This window comes from Ambystoma mexicanum, unplaced genomic scaffold, assembly GCF_040938575.1.
Source record: "Ambystoma mexicanum isolate Mex_15411 unplaced genomic scaffold, UKY_AmexF1_1 Mex_scaf133, whole genome shotgun sequence".
Taxonomy (NCBI): Eukaryota; Metazoa; Chordata; class Amphibia; order Caudata; family Ambystomatidae; genus Ambystoma; species Ambystoma mexicanum.
The window spans coordinates 179,142-193,685 of record NW_027182362.1 but is presented as its reverse complement, the minus strand read 5'-3'; the positions used below and the strand labels follow the sequence as shown (position 1 = coordinate 193,685).

At 47.3% G+C, this 14,544-nt stretch overlaps 6 non-coding genes across 6 annotated transcripts; all 6 read right to left on the bottom strand.

The window, feature by feature from the left end:
* Positions 1–2,713: 2,713 nt before the first annotated feature.
* On the bottom strand, positions 2,714–2,786 carry TRNAV-UAC (transfer RNA valine (anticodon UAC)). The gene has a single exon. It is a non-coding gene; the product is annotated as a tRNA-Val (tRNA).
* Positions 2,787–5,968: 3,182 nt separating this feature from the next.
* TRNAV-UAC (transfer RNA valine (anticodon UAC)) lies at positions 5,969–6,041 on the bottom strand. The gene has a single exon. It is a non-coding gene; the product is annotated as a tRNA-Val (tRNA).
* A 414-nt stretch (positions 6,042–6,455) lies between these two features.
* On the bottom strand, positions 6,456–6,527 carry TRNAP-CGG (transfer RNA proline (anticodon CGG)). The gene has a single exon. It is a non-coding gene; the product is annotated as a tRNA-Pro (tRNA).
* A 2,677-nt stretch (positions 6,528–9,204) lies between these two features.
* Positions 9,205–9,277, bottom strand: TRNAV-UAC (transfer RNA valine (anticodon UAC)). The gene has a single exon. It is a non-coding gene; the product is annotated as a tRNA-Val (tRNA).
* Positions 9,278–12,479: 3,202 nt separating this feature from the next.
* TRNAV-UAC (transfer RNA valine (anticodon UAC)) lies at positions 12,480–12,552 on the bottom strand. Its single transcript has one exon. It is a non-coding gene; the product is annotated as a tRNA-Val (tRNA).
* Positions 12,553–12,966: 414 nt separating this feature from the next.
* TRNAP-CGG (transfer RNA proline (anticodon CGG)) lies at positions 12,967–13,038 on the bottom strand. Its single transcript has one exon. It is a non-coding gene; the product is annotated as a tRNA-Pro (tRNA).
* Positions 13,039–14,544: the final 1,506 nt, after the last annotated feature.

The following is a 14,544-nucleotide window of genomic DNA, read 5'->3' as shown; positions in this document are numbered from 1 at the left end:
AGCCTACACTTGCAGAGTAGTCTAGACAATATGTAGGGATTTGACTTGGCAGTTGTACCTCTTGAGGATTGTAGCACAAGAGTATCTCTTCCTAACGTTTGCTCCTAAAGCCCGTCCTCGTCCCTAAATGATGCAAAGGCTGAGCGTCTTCACAGGTCTACTCCTCATCCCGAAGGTTGGTGGACCATTGACATCAGGGTGAAAGGTGCTTGCGATACACTGTTCCTTCCTTCCTTCCTTCCTTTCCTTCCTTCCCTTCCTTCCTTCCTTCCTTCCTTCCTTCCTTCCTTCCTTCCTTCCTTCCTTCCTTCCTTCCCCTTCCTTCCTTCCTTCCTTCCTTCCTTCCTTCCTTCCTTCCTTCCTTCCTTCCTTCCTTCCTTCCTTCCTTCCTTCCTCTTATGCTGTTTATGTAATAAGAGGGGACGATACACAGAAGAGAGAGAGTGGCCCAACACACTAGACTAGCAGTCTTCTGATCAATCTGCAGCTGGCAAGGTGGGGAGAGACTTTATTTTGCACCTGCTGGGATATGCATTGGCAGAAGCTCTGAGGGCTGGGCCTTTCCTTTTTGCCTGTAAAAACAAAAAGCAGCCCTCCTCCCTCCAGCCCTGAGAGCATGGGCGTGACACTGGCAAAAGCAGCATCTCCCCTTTGGTAAAGATGACCATTGCACAGCTTGCTCACTCAGAGCTCGATCGTGCTCGATCAGGCGAGATATATATTTAGGTCACCAGCAAAGTCTGTTCTCTTTTCTTGCGTAGGGTGAGCATTCACAGAGCCCAGCTTCGTTGACAAGAGTGCAAAAGGTGTATACTAAAAGCTTTCTGCTTTACTTGAGCGCCATGGCCGTTATTATATTTTGGCTGCTCCAAGCAATCTCTGTCCAGCCTATGCAAATTTCCAGCTCAAATTTTCCCAGCACTCAAAAAGTCCCTCCTCCCGCCAGCTATGCTTTCAGGAAGTTCAGCAGAAGCAGTCCAACTTCTGTTCCCAGTTCAGAGGAAAAGCTTTCTCGGGCCAGAGAAAGCCAGGGAATCACTGTACCGGCAAGTGCATTTCTTACAACTGGTAATCCTCAGAACACAGAAATGAAGAAAGCTTATATGAAAATGTGATATTTCTTTGGTACACTAACCTATGTAACTAATATGCACCATTCAGAGGACGGAGCGGACCCAACTGTGATCCCAGAGACCCAAATACCCAGCAGTAGGGAAAAGAAATCCTCTCTGTGCTCTGCAACATTACATACACAAAAATGAAGGCGCGTGCATTTTATTATTGGCCCCATATACACAATACATGTGAGGATGCTTGCCTTCCTTCCCAGTGTATTTCTCAAGCTCTTGAGAGCATATGCTATTTCCATGGGAACGCAAATAAGTTCATACTTTACATTTGTGTGTGACAAAAGGGGAAAAAAACGATTTTGTGTAAAATGCCAGCAGAGAGTGTTTCTGCCCGGTCTCGAACGTGCTAACCACTACACTACAGAAACAACTGCTTGCATCCCTTTGTAGGGACTGGGAGAACAGGTGCAAAGGGCAGTGCAAGTGGACCTGCTTAAAGACTAATCAAATGCCTTGCGCCTGAAGCTCACACAATCCAGCCTAAAACATACGTCCTATCAAGCATGCGCACATATACAAGTATGCCTGTTGAGGGTCTATGCAGCGTACAGAGGGAAGGACATATTTCCACTTTGAGATCGGACGGCCAAAACTCACAAGCAAATCAAGGAATGTTACTGAGAGCTAACAGAGAACACAAAGTGCTTGTCGCAAGGACATGGCAGGCAAAGAGGTTCAGGAAGTGAATTGTTCATCGACTACTGCTTACCGAGAAAGCCAGAGAGTCTGTCCAATGAAAATAACATTGGAAAAAAAAAAAAGGAGCTCAAGTTACCCACCTTGATCGGGCTCCTCCGGACCTCTCGCACCCAAAGCGAGAATCATACCCCTTGACCAACGAGCCACGGTCCTGTGATCATCTGACGGAATTGTACTCAGCGTTTCCACCCCCCTTAGGCTTCGAGGCCAAGAATGCCTATTCCTGAAGTTTGTTCCTGCCGCTGAAAGCCTTGTCGGTGTATGAGCCAAATGAATGCCCCAGTCGGCACGCTCTGACTGTCTTCATAGCTCTTCTTCTCGTCCTGAAGGTGTTGGCACATTGACATCAGGATCAATGAAGCTGGTGGCACACCCTCCCTTCCATTCGCCCGTGAAGGGTACGTATAAAAGAGCTGTTGATGCACAGAAGAAGAAATCTAGCACAACACCAACGCGGTCTGCTGATCAATTGAAAGTGGACAAAGTGAGCGAGTGAGAGCCTTCATTTTGCACCGGATCTGCATTGGCAGAAGCTCTGAGGGCTAGGAATTTTCTTTTGCCCTTGAAAAAAAGAAAAATCCAATATCACATCTGCCTGGGTGCATGAACATTGCTCAGGGAAAAGCAGCGCCACCCTTCTGTAAGAAATAGCATTGCACAACTGCTCCCTCAGCTTTCCATCCAACTATACATAAGCACGCACATATGCAGGCATGCAATTTTAATTCATCACATATTCGGAGCAAATGTGAGTGCGCTCGTCTACTCAGAATTTATTTCAAAGCGTGTCAGAGGAACTGCTTCTTCCGTTGCAACTGCAAATAAGTTCATGGCTTGAGCTTCGAGATGGTGGAACATGAAAAGTGTAAAATGCCACCCTCTGCTGTTTCTGCCCGGTCTCGAACCAGGGACCTTTCGCGTGTAAGGCGAACGTGATAACCACTACACTACAGAAACTGCTGCATGCTATGCCCTCTGGCGGTTGAGAGAATAGGGTCAAGTAACAGTGCAATTGTCTCTGTTTGAACACTTATCAAATGCCTCACGCCCAAAGCTTTACAAATGCAGCTCATCACACACACGGCGTTACAAGCATGAACACTCAGACAAGTGTGCCAGCTGAGAGGCCGTGCAGTCTGAAGATGTAAGGGCCTCTTTAGGCATTGGTATGGGACAGCCATGAATTAACAAACAAATCCAGAAAGGTGACTGAGAGCTACTTGGGACTCCTTAATGCATGGCGCAATGAGGCGGTCCGCAAAGAGGCTTAGGAAGCCCAATGTTCATCGACCATTGTCCATCCATCAGTCCAGAGTCTATAGAATTGAAAAACACATGTGTAAAAAAGTATCGGGCCAGGCACCAATCAATGGGCTCTCTCGCACCCGAAGCGAGAATCATACCCCTAGACCAACGAGCCTACACTTGCAGAGTAGTCTAGACAATATGTAGGGATTTGACTTGGCAGTTGTACCTCTTGAGGATTGTAGCACAAGAGTATCTCTTCCTAACGTTTGCTCCTAAAGCCCGTCCTCGTCCCTAAATGATGCAAAGGCTGAGCGTCTTCACAGGTCTACTCCTCATCCCGAAGGTTGGTGGACCATTGACATCAGGGTGAAAGGTGCTTGCGATACACTGTTCCTTCCTTCCTTCCTTCCTTCCTTCCTTCCTTCCTTCCTTCCTTCCTTCCTTCCTTCCTTCCTTCCTTCCTTCCTTCCTTCCTTCCTTCCTTCCTTCCTTCCTTCCTTCCTTCCTTCCTTCCTTCCTTCCTTCCTTCCTTCCTTCCTTCCTTCCTTCCTTCCTTCCTTCCTTCCTTCCTTCCTTCCTCTTATGCTGTTTATGTAATAAGAGGGGACGATACACAGAAGAGAGAGAGTGGCCCAACACACTAGACTAGCAGTCTTCTGATCAATCTGCAGCTGGCAAGGTGGGGGAGAGACTTTATTTTGCACCTGCTGGGATATGCATTGGCAGAAGCTCTGAGGGCTGGGCCTTTCCTTTTGCCTGTAAAAACAAAAAGCAGCCCTCCTCCCTCCAGCCCTGAGAGCATGGGCGTGACACTGGCAAAAGCAGCATCTCCCCTTTGGTAAAGATGACCATTGCACAGCTGCTCACTCAGAGCTCGATCGTGCTCGATCAGGCGAGATATATTTAGGTCACCAGCAAAGTCTGTTCTCTTTTCTTGCGTAGGGTGAGCATTCACAGAGCCCAGCTTCGTTGACAAGAGTGCAAAAGGTGTATACTAAAAGCTTTCTGCTTTACTTGAGCGCCATGGCCGTTATTATATTTTGGCTGCTCCAAGCAATCTCTGTCCAGCCTATGCAAATTTCCAGCTCAAATTTTCCCAGCACTCAAAAAGTCCCTCCTCCCGCCAGCTATGCTTTCAGGAAGTTCAGCAGAAGCAGTCCAACTTCTGTTCCCAGTTCAGAGGAAAAGCTTTCTCGGGCCAGAGAAAGCCAGGGAATCACTGTACCGGCAAGTGCATTTCTTACAACTGGTAATCCCTCAGAACACAGAAATGAAGAAGCTGTATATGAAAATGTGATATTTCTTTGGTACACTAACCTATGTAACTAATATGCACCATTTCAGAGGACGGAGCGGACCCAACTGTGATCCCAGAGACCCAAATACCCAGCAGTAGGGAAAAGAAATCCTCTCTGTGCTCTGCAACATTACATACACAAAATGAAGGCGCGTGCATTTTATTATTGGCCCCATATACACAATACATGTGAGGATGCTTGCCTTCCCAGTGTATTTCTCAAGCTCTTGAGAGCATATGCTATTTCCATGGGAACGCAAATAAGTTCATACTTTACATTTGTGTGTGACAAAAGGGGAAAAAAACGATTTTGTGTAAAATGCCAGCAGAGAGTGTTTCTGCCCGGTCTCGAACGTGCTAACCACTACACTACAGAAACAACTGCTTGCATCCCTTTGTAGGGACTGGGAGAACAGGTGCAAAGGGCAGTGCAAGTGGACCTGCTTAAAGACTAATCAAATGCCTTGTGCCTGAAGCTCACACAATCCAGCCTAAAACATACGTCCTATCAAGCATGCGCACATATACAAGTATGCCTGTTGAGGGTCTATGCAGCGTACAGAGGGAAGGACATATTTCCACTTTGAGATCGGACGGCCAAAACTCACAAGCAAATCAAGGAATGTTACTGAGACCTAACAGAGAACACAAAGTGCTTGTCGCAAGGACATGGCAGGCAAAGAGGTTCAGGAAGTGAATTGTTCATCGACTACTGCTTACCGAGAAAGCCAGAGAGTCTGTCCAATGAAAATAACATTGGAAAAAAAAAAAAAGGAGCTCAAGTTACCCACCTTGATCGGGCTCCTCCGGACCTCTCGCACCCAAAGCGAGAATCATACCCCTTGACCAACGAGCCACGGTCCTGTGATCATCTGACGGAATTGTACTCAGCGTTTCCACCCCCCTTAGGCTTCGAGGCCAAGAATGCCTATTCCTGAAGTTTGTTCCTGCCGCTGAAAGCCTTGTCGGTGTATGAGCCAAATGAATGCCCCAGTCGGCACGCTCTGACTGTCTTCATAGCTCTTCTTCTCGTCCTGAAGGTGTTGGCACATTGACATCAGGATCAATGAAGCTGGTGGCACACCCTCCCTTCCATTCGCCCGTGAAGGGTACGTATAAAAGAGCTGTTGATGCACAGAAGAAGAAATCTAGCACAACACCAACGCGGTCTGCTGATCAATTGAAAGTGGACAAAGTGAGCGAGTGAGAGCCTTCATTTTGCACCGGATCTGCATTGGCAGAAGCTCTGAGGGCTAGGAATTTTCTTTGCCCTTGAAAAAAAGAAAAATCCAATATCACATCTGCCTGGGTGCATGAACATTGCTCAGGGAAAAGCAGCGCCACCCTTCTGTAAGAAATAGCATTGCACAACTGCTCCCTCAGCTTTCCATCCAACTATACATAAGCACGCACATATGCAGGCATGCAATTTTAATTGATCACATATTCGGAGCAAATGTGAGTGCGCTCGTCTACTCAGAATTTATTTCAAAGCGTGTCAGAGGAACTGCTTCTTCCGTTGCAACTGCAAATAAGTTCATGGCTTGAGCTTCGAGATGGTGGAACATGAAAAGTGTAAAATGCCACCCTCTGCTGTTTCTGCGCGGTCTCGAACCAGGGACCTTTCGCGTGTAAGGCGAACGTGATAACCACTACACTACAGAAACTGCTGCATGCTATGCCCTCTGGCGGTTGAGAGAATAGGGTCAAGTAACAGTGCAATTGTCTCTGTTTGAACACTTATCAAATGCCTCACGCCCAAAGCTTTACAAATGCAGCTCATCACACACACGGCGTTACAAGCATGAACACTCAGACAAGTGTGCCAGCTGAGAGGCCGTGCAGTCTGAAGATGTAAGGGCCTCTTTAGGCATTGGTATGGGACAGCCATGAATTAACAAACAAATCCAGAAAGGTGACTGAGAGCTACTTGGGACTCCTTAATGCATGGCGCAATGAGGCGGTCCGCAAAGAGGCTTAGGAAGCCCAATGTTCATCGACCATTGTCCATCCATCAGTCCAGAGTCTATAGAATTGAAAAACACATGTGTAAAAAAGTATCGGGCCAGGCACCAATCAATGGGCTCGTCCGGGATTTGAACCCGGGACCTCTCGCACCCGAAGCGAGAATCATACCCCTAGACCAACGAGCCTACACTTGCAGAGTAGTCTACACAATATGTAGGGATTTGACTTGGCAGTTGTACCTCTTGAGGATTGTAGCACAAGAGTATCTCTTCCTAACGTTTGCTCCTAAAGCCCGTCCTCGTCCCTAAATGATGCAAAGGCTGAGCGTCTTCACAGGTCTACTCCTCATCCCGAAGGTTGGTGGACCATTGACATCAGGGTGAAAGGTGCTTGCGATACACTGTTCCTTCCTTCCTTCCTTCCTTCCTTCCTTCCTTCCTTCCTTCCTTCCTTCCTTCCTTCCTTCCTTCCTTCCTTCCTTCCTTCCTTCCTTCCTTCCTTCCTTCCTTCCTTCCTTCCTTCCTTCCTTCCTTCCTTCCTTCCTTCCTCTTATGCTGTTTATGTAATAAGAGGGGACGATACACAGAAGAGAGAGAGTGGCCCAACACACTAGACTAGCAGTCTTCTGATCAATCTGCAGCTGGCAAGGTGGGGGAGAGACTTTATTTTGCACCTGCTGGGATATGCATTGGCAGAAGCTCTGAGGGCTGGGCCTTTCCTTTTGCCTGTAAAAACAAAAAGCAGCCCTCCTCCCTCCAGCCCTTAGAGCATGGGCGTGACACTGGCAAAAGCAGCATCTCCCCTTTGGTAAAGATGACCATTGCACAGCTGCTCACTCAGAGCTCGATCGTGCTCGATCAGGCGAGATATATATTTAGGTCACCAGCAAAGTCTGTTCTCTTTTCTTGCGTAGGGTGAGCATTCACAGAGCCCAGCTTCGTTGACAAGAGTGCAAAAGGTGTATACTAAAAGCTTTCTGCTTTACTTGAGCGCCATGGCCGTTATTATATTTTGGCTGCTCCAAGCAATCTCTGTCCAGCCTATGCAAATTTCCAGCTCAAATTTTCCCAGCACTCAAAAAGTCCCTCCACCCGCCAGCTATGCTTTCAGGAAGTTCAGCAGAAGCAGTCCAACTTCTGTTCCCAGTTCAGAGGAAAAGCTTTCTCGGGCCAGAGAAAGCCAGGGAATCACTGTACCGGCAAGTGCATTTCTTACAACTGGTAATCCCTCAGAACACAGAAATGAAGAAGCTGTATATGAAAATGTGATATTTCTTTGGTACACTAACCTATGTAACTAATATGCACCATTTCAGAGGACGGAGCGGACCCAACTGTGATCCCAGAGACCCAAATACCCAGCAGTAGGGAAAAGAAATCCTCTCTGTGCTCTGCAACATTACATACACAAAATGAAGGCGCGTGCATTTTATTATTGGCCCCATATACACAATACATGTGAGGATGCTTGCCTTCCCAGTGTATTTCTCAAGCTCTTGAGAGCATATGCTATTTCCATGGGAACGCAAATAAGTTCATACTTTACATTTGTGTGTGACAAAAGGGGAAAAAAACGATTTTGTGTAAAATGCCAGCAGAGAGTGTTTCTGCCCGGTCTCGAACGTGCTAACCACTACACTACAGAAACAACTGCTTGCATCCCTTTGTAGGGACTGGGAGAACAGGTGCAAAGGGCTTTGCAAGTGGACCTGCTTAAAGACTAATCAAATGCCTTGCGCCTGAAGCTCACACAATCCAGCCTAAAACATACGTCCTATCAAGCATGCGCACATATACAAGTATGCCTGTTGAGGGTCTATGCAGCGTACAGAGGGAAGGACATATTTCCACTTTGAGATCGGACGGCCAAAACTCACAAGCAAATCAAGGAATGTTACTGAGAGCTAACAGAGAACACAAAGTGCTTGTCGCAAGGACATGGCAGGCAAAGAGGTTCAGGAAGTGAATTGTTCATCGACTACTGCTTACCGAGAAAGCCAGAGAGTCTGTCCAATGAAAATAACATTGGAAAAAAAAAAAAGGAGCTCAAGTTACCCACCTTGATCGGGCTCCTCCGGACCTCTCGCACCCAAAGCGAGAATCATACCCCTAGACCAACGAGCCACGGTCCTGTGATCATCTGACGGAATTGTACTCAGCGTTTCCACCCCCCTTAGGCTTCGAGGCCAAGAATGCCTATTCCTGAAGTTTGTTCCTGCCGCTGAAAGCCTTGTCGGTGTATGAGCCAAATGAATGCCTAAGTCGGCACGCTCTGACTGTCTTCATAGCTCTTCTTCTCGTCCTGAAGGTGTTGGCACATTGACATCAGGATCAATGAAGCTGGTGGCACACCCTCCCTTCCATTCGCCCGTGAAGGGTACGTATAAAAGAGCTGTTGATGCACAGAAGAAGAAATCTAGCACAACACCAACGCGGTCTGCTGATCAATTGAAAGTGGACAAAGTGAGCGAGTGAGAGCCTTCATTTTGCACCGGATCTGCATTGGCAGAAGCTCTGAGGGCTAGGAATTTTCTTTTGCCCTTGAAAAAAAGAAAAATCCAATATCACATCTGCCTGGGTGCATGAACATTGCTCAGGGAAAAGCAGCGCCACCCTTCTGTAAGAAATAGCATTGCACAACTGCTCCCTCAGCTTTCCATCCAACTATACATAAGCACGCACATATGCAGGCATGCAATTTTAATTCATCACATATTCGGAGCAAATGTGAGTGCGCTCGTCTACTCAGAATTTATTTCAAAGCGTGTCAGAGGAACTGCTTCTTCCGTTGCAACTGCAAATAAGTTCATGGCTTGAGCTTCGAGATGGTGGAACATGAAAAGTGTAAAATGCCACCCTCTGCTGTTTCTGCCCGGTCTCGAACCAGGGACCTTTCGCGTGTAAGGCGAACGTGATAACCACTACACTACAGAAACTGCTGCATGCTATGCCCTCTGGCGGTTGAGAGAATAGGGTCAAGTAACAGTGCAATTGTCTCTGTTTGAACACTTATCAAATGCCTCACGCCCAAAGCTTTACAAATGCAGCTCATCACACACACGGCGTTACAAGCATGAACACTCAGACAAGTGTGCCAGCTGAGAGGCCGTGCAGTCTGAAGATGTAAGGGCCTCTTTAGGCATTGGTATGGGACAGCCATGAATTAACAAACAAATCCAGAAAGGTGACTGAGAGCTACTTGGGACTCCTTAATGCATGGCGCAATGAGGGGGTCCGCAAAGAGGCTTAGGAAGCCCAATGTTCATCGACCATTGTCCATCCATCAGTCCAGAGTCTATAGAATTGAAAAACACATGTGTAAAAAAGTATCGGGCCAGGCACCAATCAATGGGCTCTCTCGCACCCGAAGCGAGAATCATACCCCTAGACCAACGAGCCTACACTTGCAGAGTAGTCTAGACAATATGTAGGGATTTGACTTGGCAGTTGTACCTCTTGAGGATTGTAGCACAAGAGTATCTCTTCCTAACGTTTGCTCCTAAAGCCCGTCCTCGTCCCTAAATGATGCAAAGGCTGAGCGTCTTCACAGGTCTACTCCTCATCCCGAAGGTTGGTGGACCATTGACATCAGGGTGAAAGGTGCTTGCGATACACTGTTCCTTCCTTCCTTCCTTCCTTCCTTCCTTCCTTCCTTCCTTCCTTCCTTCCTTCCTTCCTTCCTTCCTTCCTTCCTTCCTTCCTTCCTTCCTTCCTTCCTTCCTTCCTTCCTTCCTTCCTTCCTTCCTTCCTTCCTTCCTTCCTTCCTTCCTTCCTTCCTTCCTTCCTTCCTTCCTTCCTTCCTTCCTTCCTTCCTTCCTTCCTTCCTCTTATGCTGTTTATGTAATAAGAGGGGACGATACACAGAAGAGAGAGAGTGGCCCAACACACTAGACTAGCAGTCTTCTGATCAATCTGCAGCTGGCAAGGTGGGGGAGAGACTTTATTTTGCACCTGCTGGGATATGCATTGGCAGAAGCTCTGAGGACTGGGCCTTTCCTTTTGCCTGTAAAAACAAAAAGCAGCCCTCCTCCCTCCAGCCCTGAGAGCATGGGCGTGACACTGGCAAAAGCAGCATCTCCCCTTTGGTAAAGATGACCATTGCACAGCTGCTCACTCAGAGCTCGATCGTGCTCGATCAGGCGAGATATATTTAGGTCACCAGCAAAGTCTGTTCTCTTTTCTTGCGTAGGGTGAGCATTCACAGAGCCCAGCTTCGTTGACAAGAGTGCAAAAGGTGTATACTAAAAGCTTTCTGCTTTACTTGAGCGCCATGGCCGTTATTATATTTTGGCTGCTCCAAGCAATCTCTGTCCAGCCTATGCAAATTTCCAGCTCAAATTTTCCCAGCACTCAAAAAGTCCCTCCTCCCGCCAGCTATGCTTTCAGGAAGTTCAGCAGAAGCAGTCCAACTTCTGTTCCCAGTTCAGAGGAAAAGCTTTCTCGGGCCAGAGAAAGCCAGGGAATCACTGTACCGGCAAGTGCATTTCTTACAACTGGTAATCCCTCAGAACACAGAAATGAAGAAGCTGTATATGAAAATGTGATATTTCTTTGGTACACTAACCTATGTAACTAATATGCACCATTTCAGAGGACGGAGCGGACCCAACTGTGATCCCAGAGACCCAAATACCCAGCAGTAGGGAAAAGAAATCCTCTCTGTGCTCTGCAACATTACATACACAAAATGAAGGCGCGTGCATTTTATTATTGGCCCCATATACACAATACATGTGAGGATGCTTGCCTTCCCAGTGTATTTCTCAAGCTCTTGAGAGCATATGCTATTTCCATGGGAACGCAAATAAGTTCATACTTTACATTTGTGTGTGACAAAAGGGGAAAAAAACGATTTTGTGTAAAATGCCAGCAGAGAGTGTTTCTGCCCGGTCTCGAACGTGCTAACCACTACACTACAGAAACAACTGCTTGCATCCCTTTGTAGGGACTGGGAGAACAGGTGCAAAGGGCAGTGCAAGTGGACCTGCTTAAAGACTAATCAAATGCCTTGCGCCTGAAGCTCACACAATCCAGCCTAAAACATACGTCCTATCAAGCATGCGCACATATACAAGTATGCCTGTTGAGGGTCTATGCAGCGTACAGAGGGAAGGACATATTTCCACTTTGAGATCGGACGGCCAAAACTCACAAGCAAATCAAGGAATGTTACTGAGAGCTAACAGAGAACACAAAGTGCTTGTCGCAAGGACATGGCAGGCAAAGAGGTTCAGGAAGTGAATTGTTCATCGACTACTGCTTACCGAGAAAGCCAGAGAGTCTGTCCAATGAAAATAACATTGGAAAAAAAAAAAAGGAGCTCAAGTTACCCACCTTGATCGGGCTCCTCCGGACCTCTCGCACCCAAAGCGAGAATCATACCCCTTGACCAACGAGCCACGGTCCTGTGATCATCTGACGGAATTGTACTCAGCGTTTCCACCCCCCTTAGGCTTCGAGGCCAAGAATGCCTATTCCTGAAGTTTGTTCCTGCCGCTGAAAGCCTTGTCGGTGTATGAGCCAAATGAATGCCCCAGTCGGCACGCTCTGACTGTCTTCATAGCTCTTCTTCTCGTCCTGAAGGTGTTGGCACATTGACATCAGGATCAATGAAGCTGGTGGCACACCCTCCCTTCCATTCGCCCGTGAAGGGTACGTATAAAAGAGCTGTTGATGCACAGAAGAAGAAATCTAGCACAACACCAACGCGGTCTGCTGATCAATTGAAAGTGGACAAAGTGAGCGAGTGAGAGCCTTCATTTTGCACCGGATCTGCATTGGCAGAAGCTCTGAGGGCTAGGAATTTTCTTTTGCCCTTGAAAAAAAGAAAAATCCAATATCACATCTGCCTGGGTGCATGAACATTGCTCAGGGAAAAGCAGCGCCACCCTTCTGTAAGAAATAGCATTGCACAACTGCTCCCTCAGCTTTCCATCCAACTATACATAAGCACGCACATATGCAGGCATGCAATTTTAATTGATCACATATTCGGAGCAAATGTGAGTGCGCTCGTCTACTCAGAATTTATTTCAAAGCGTGTCAGAGGAACTGCTTCGTCCGTTGCAACTGCAAATAAGTTCATGGCTTGAGCTTCGAGATGGTGGAACATGAAAAGTGTAAAATGCCACCCTCTGCTGTTTCTGCCCGGTCTCGAACCAGGGACCTTTCGCGTGTAAGGCGAACGTGATAACCACTACACTACAGAAACTGCTGCATGCTATGCCCTCTGGCGGTTGAGAGAATAGGGTCAAGTAACAGTGCAATTGTCTCTGTTTGAACACTTATCAAATGCCTCACGCCCAAAGCTTTACAAATGCAGCTCATCACACACACGGCGTTACAAGCATGAACACTCAGACAAGTGTGCCAGCTGAGAGGCCGTGCAGTCTGAAGATGTAAGGGCCTCTTTAGGCATTGGTATGGGACAGCCATGAATTAACAAACAAATCCAGAAAGGTGACTGAGAGCTACTTGGGACTCCTTAATGCATGGCGCAATGAGGCGGTCCGCAAAGAGGCTTAGGAAGCCCAATGTTCATCGACCATTGTCCATCCATCAGTCCAGAGTCTATAGAATTGAAAAACACATGTGTAAAAAAGTATCGGGCCAGGCACCAATCAATGGGCTCGTCCGGGATTTGAACCCGGGACCTCTCGCACCCGAAGCGAGAATCATACCCCTAGACCAACGAGCCTACACTTGCAGAGTAGTCTAGACAATATGTAGGGATTTGACTTGGCAGTTGTACCTCTTGAGGATTGTAGCACAAGAGTATCTCTTCCTAACGTTTGCTCCTAAAGCCCGTCCTCGTCCCTAAATGATGCAAAGGCTGAGCGTCTTCACAGGTCTACTCCTCATCCCGAAGGTTGGTGGACCATTGACATCAGGGTGAAAGGTGCTTGCGATACACTGTTCCTTCCTTCCTTCCTTCCTTCCTTCCTTCCTTCCTTCCTTCCTTCCTTCCTTCCTTCCTTCCTTCCTTCCTTCCTTCCTTCCTTCCTTCCTTCCTTCCTTCCTTCCTTCCTTCCTTCCTTCCTTCCTTCCTTCCTTCCTTCCTTCCTTCCTTCCTTCCTTCCTTCCTTCCTTCCTTCCTTCCTTCCTTCCTTCCTTCCTTCCTTCCTTCCTTCCTTCCTTCCTTCCTTCCTCTTATGCTGTTTATGTAATAAGAGGGGACGATACACAGAAGAGAGAGAGTGGCCCAACACACTAGACTAGCAGTCTTCTGATCAATCTGCAGCTGGCAAGGTGGGGGAGAGACTTTATTTTGCACCTGCTGGGATATGCATTGGCAGAAGCTCTGAGGGCTGGGCCTTTCCTTTTGCCTGTAAAAACAAAAAGCAGCCCTCCTCCCTCCAGCCCTGAGAGCATGGGCGTGACACTGGCAAAAGCAGCATCTCCCCTTTGGTAAAGATGACCATTGCACAGCTGCTCACTCAGAGCTCGATCGTGCTCGATCAGGTGAGATATATATTTAGGTCACCAGCAAAGTCTGTTCTCTTTTCTTGCGTAGGGTGAGCATTCACAGAGCCCAGCTTCGTTGACAAGAGTGCAAAAGGTGTATACTAAAAGCTTTCTGCTTTACTTGAGCGCCATGGCCGTTATTATATTTTGGCTGCTCCAAGCAATCTCTGTCCAGCCTATGCAAATTTCCAGCTCAAATTTTCCCAGCACTCAAAAAGTCCCTCCTCCCGCCAGCTATGCTTTCAGGAAGTTCAGCAGAAGCAGTCCAACTTCTGTTCCCAGTTCAGAGGAAAAGCTTTCTCGGGCCAGAGAAAGCCAGGGAATCACTGTACCGGCAAGTGCATTTCTTACAACTGGTAATCCCTCAGAACACAGAAATGAAGAAGCTGTATATGAAAATGTGATATTTCTTTGGTACACTAACCTATGTAACTAATATGCACCATTTCAGAGGACGGAGCGGACCCAACTGTGATCCCAGAGACCCAAATACCCAGCAGTAGGGAAAAGAAATCCTCTCTGTGCTCTGCAACATTACATACACAAAATGAAGGCGCGTGCATTTTATTATTGGCCCCATATACACAATACATGTGAGGATGCTTGCCTTCCCAGTGTATTTCTCAAGCTCTTGAGAGCATATGCTATTTCCATGGGAACGCAAATAAGTTCATACTTTACATTTGTGTGTGACAAAAGGGGAAAAAAACGATTTTGTGTAAAATGCCAGCAGAGAGTG